We start from the raw sequence: 4,678 nt of genomic DNA, 5'->3' as shown, positions 1-4,678 counted from the left end.
AGATGATTTTCCCAAAGTGCTGGCCTCTCAGTTCCTTTCTGCTCAGCCAGTGGTCCTGTTTTCCACCGTACCTTTGCCACTCATATCACGAGTCACATTCATTAGCAACAATCACAACTCCTCCCTAATCTACTCTGAGCACCACCACCCCCCACTTTCCATCTCACTCTTTCTGGTACCTCAACTGGGCTGATAATTCATCTACCTTTTACTTTTTATTTGTCCCCCAGCTTTCTTTTCCCCTCACTTCTCTCTACTCAGTTTAAATCCCATGGTCAAGCTCGACTTAACTCAGCCTACTCTGCCTGTGCCCACACAGCTGAATTAGTCTGAAGAAAGCACATAAGACTTCAAGGTATTGAGTGGGTGAGCCCTGCACTATCTGGAGGAAGAATATCCCAGAAACTAGGAACAGCATGTGCAAAGGCCCGGAGGCATGAGGGTGCACAGAGACGTTAAAGAATAAAAGAAAGCGAGGCATCTGAGCAGAGTGAGCCAAGGGGAACATGACCAAGGATGTGCTCAAGGAAGTGAATAGCTAACCAGGTCATTTAGGGTTTCTCAGGCCATGGTAAAGACTCCCTTTCCTCTGAGTGAGATGGGGAGACATCAGGTTTTGAGAAAAGTATGACATCAACTGACTTCTATCTACAGGGGTTACTCTGCTGTGGTGTTGAGAGTAAACTACTGGGAGCAAGGGCAAGAGCAGGGAGACCATGTAGGAAGCTGCTGTAACCATCCAGCAAGAGATGGTGGTGACTTCAGTCAGTCTGGGAGCTGTGCAGATGCTGAAGAGTGGTCTGATTCTGGCTGTACCTCAAAAGTAAATGAGACTGACTGGATGTGGGGGTGTGAGCGAATGAAAGGGACTAGTCCATGTTGCTGTTCATTTTTATTTGTTTGTTTGCTTTTTTGCCTGCATCACTGGCGATGCCTTCAAACAAGATGGGGAAGACTGTGGGTGGATGGAGCAGGTTTATTTTGGGACAGAGTCTCTGGCAAAGCTTAAATCTTAGTGGGGCCATTCTTTTTTTTTTTTTTTTTTTTTTGGTGATTCTTTAAAATTTTTTAAAAATTTACAGTGTTGTATTAGTTTCTGGCATAGAGCACAGTGATTCAGTTATACATATATGTATATACATATTCTTTTTCATTACAGGTTACTACAAACTATTGAATATAATTTCACATGCTATACAGTAGGGCCTTGTTGTTTGTCTAGTCTGTGCGTAGTAGTTTGTATCTGTTAATCCCAAACTCCCAATTTATCCCTCTCCTGCCATCCTTGGTGACCATAAGTTTGTTTTCTATGTCTATGAGTCTCTTTCTGTTCTGTAAATAAATTCATTTGTGTCATTTTTTTAGATTCTACATAAAGAGATATCATATGTTTGTCTTTCTCTAACTGAGAAAGTTAGTTCACTTACTATGATAATCTCTAGGTCCATCCATGTTGCTGCTGCAAATGGCATTATTTCATTTCTTTTTATGGCTAAGTAGTATTCCATTGTATATATATATACCACATCTTCTTTATCAGTTCATCTGTTGATGGACATTTGGGTTGCTTCCATGTCTTGGCTATTGTGAATAGTGCTGCTGTGAACATTGGGGTGCATGTGTCTTTTCTGATTAGGGCTTTCTCTGAATATATGCCCAGGAGTGGAGTTGCTGGATCATATGGCAAGTCTATTTTTAGTTTTTTTTAGTGAGGCCATTCTTGACCACCTTATTTTAAATTGCACTCCCACCCCAGCACTCTCCATCCCTGTATTTTTCACACATGGATAAAGGCAAGTCTGCCTGACTCACTGTTGGCTGGGAGAACAGGGCAGCTCATTACCTGTCTCTCTGACACTCAGTGGGGAATGAGGGTCCCTAGCGGAAATGAAGGTGATGCTCTCAGAAGAGGTAATGGGAGCTGAGTGGGTAAATAAAAACAGATGTCCATTACACAAGCTATAAGCAGGAAACAAATCTTTCCCTTTCCGTTTATCTCTTTTTAGAATCATTACAGCTGCAGGAACAATAAATACTCTTCCTTCCCTATCAGAGGTTTAACCTGAATCTCGTAAGATGAGGTTCTTGGATGCCGCTACCACATCCTTTTCCTGCTTTCTCCTGAAACAGGTGACCTTAGCAAATTGACATCTTCCAGAACAGCAGGATCCCTGCCTGAGGTGTGATTTGGCGAGAAGCCAATCAATGTGGTCTGGCCATAATTTCATTTTGACTTTAAGAACTCCAATTGGACCAAATGAATACCTTGCTCCATTAAGAACCATCTCAGGTAATGTATCTATTTATTCTTTTAGACATTCATCGCTCCAGAGACATCAGACAATGCTTTTCACAATTAATATCCATGTAAGTACCTGCCTTCTGCAGACTGAGGCAACAAGTCATTCAGTCCTCATGAGGCTGAATCCCAGCTCACCCTTTCTGACTGTATGTACCTACCTGTCAACACCCTGCAGCTGAAAGAGAAAGGACCCAAAAGACAAGTGATATTCTGGGATGTTAAGCCAATATATTCTCATTCTTGGTCATTTCTACAAAGCACATCTGGTTGACTCAGAGCATAGAGATTTTCCATAATCTCTGGCAGAGGCTGGAGTTGGGACGAAAGCCACAATGTTCAGGGACTTCACAACCAGAGGCAGATAGCTGAGCATCAATTGAGGCTTCAAGCATGTGCCAGCTCAAGTGAGCAACTCAATGTTTCGTAATGAATACATTCTAATACATACCATTTTCTATGACAAACATTGTATAAGACTTATGACATCATAGGGTCATGTTTAAAAGTTGTATTGTTGGGAGATCCACAAAAATCTTTTGTATTTAACTGCTGAACACCTGAAAGATCTTCTTAACCTTCTTTAAGAAAATATTAAAAACAAAAACTCTAATTTATCATAACAAGAAACAGAACATACACAGATCTAAACTTAAGTAAATCATTGTCCTGCTGGGCTAAATGTTCTTAATTCTTTGTTCTCCTGAAGTCAGTGGAATACAAAGTGCACCCCAACCCAGGCCCCCCTAAAATTTGGAACCTGGATCAATATTACAAATGGAGGCCAATATATCACTGTCTAAATAATTAGAATTTATAATTCAAGATGACAACTATAAAATAAATATATAAAATATATTATATAAAATAAATATAAATTAAATAAATTATATAAAATATATTATATTTTATTATATAAAATAAAATATATTCTATCTACTTATCTTGACAAATAAAATTCCACAATGACAAAATTTTTAAAATACGTGTAAAGCTACAGTTTTAATATGACTGAAATTTGGCAAAATATTCAAAGATAGTGGAATTTAATTATTATTGTACAAGTTGGATGTTCTGTGGATGTGTCAGCAATATTTGAATGAATAAAATAAAGAGATAAGTAGTTCATAAAGTGTTATACATTTTTTCCATAAAATTTACTTGTGCCTTTATTTCAACAAAATCACTAATTATGTTTTAGACTTAAGAGTTCACATAATTCATGTTCCATCAACAGTAAAGATTTAATGAATTAAAAAATAAAATGCAACTACATTCAAAGTAGTTAAAATCTGCATTATTTTCATCAAAATGTAAATTAAATATAAAACACAAAAAAATCAGAATTATCTTTCATATTATTGCAACAAAGTTACTGTCATTAATTATCTATTAAAGTATAAGGCTGCACACAAACTAGTTAACAAAAATCAATTTTTAAGTAATAATATTTAAATGAAATTAAATTTTATTTAATTTCTTGATGATCCAGCAAAATATTATTTAACATTTTTGTAAAAATCATAATTTGTAGTGCAAACATTCAAATGCCTTTACCAGTCAATGTGGGGAATAGGTATCATGTTTCATGTGCTTCATATATAAAATTTTATATATATATAAAACATTCAAATATATATATAATTTTATATTTAATATACAAATATACATACGTACACACATATGCATATTTGTTTACAAATTCAAGAGTAACATGTATTGTTTTAAGTTGTAAAGTGTTCCTCAACTACTGTAAGCAACTGTTGCCACCCACAATAATTCATGAGTACCTTTGTGACCAAAAATTGGAACTTGAAGAGAAACAAAAAAATGAACATACTATATATTAGAAAATACTTTGTCACATGAGAATCTATTGTATCCTTGCTACTGGTAAAGAAGTTAATTCATTTTTTCTAAAATATTTCCTCGACTTGAATCCTCTGAAAGCCAAAGCAGTATCCATCTCCGAGACTGGCAGGGCATGACTGCCCAGACTTCCCCGCATATGTCCTATGTTTCAAGGACAGAGGACAAAAAAAGTGCTTCCCCAAAGTCCCTGGAATACACGTATTTCCCAGCCCAAGCTGGCCCTAAACATCTGGGGGACCTGAGTCAGGAAAACAAATGGAGGCCCACATTTCATATGTGTAAATAATTCAAAGTTATAAATCAAGATGACAACCTTCAAAAAAAAAAATAAGTTCTATCCCCTTATCTTAACAAAGAGTTAATCATCAGAGTTCCAGCTAAAGGTTACAGGTTGCACTGTGCCAGCATTAAACACTCGATCCCAAGTGACAGTGGCGCCTGTGTACAAGGTTTTTTTTTTTTTTTAATATATTCTTATTGAAGTGCAGTCAGTTTACAGTGTTGTGT

Source organism: Camelus ferus, chromosome 1 (assembly GCF_009834535.1).
Source record: "Camelus ferus isolate YT-003-E chromosome 1, BCGSAC_Cfer_1.0, whole genome shotgun sequence".
In the NCBI taxonomy this organism is placed as follows: domain Eukaryota; kingdom Metazoa; phylum Chordata; class Mammalia; order Artiodactyla; family Camelidae; genus Camelus; species Camelus ferus.
This window is presented reverse-complemented; position numbering follows the sequence as displayed.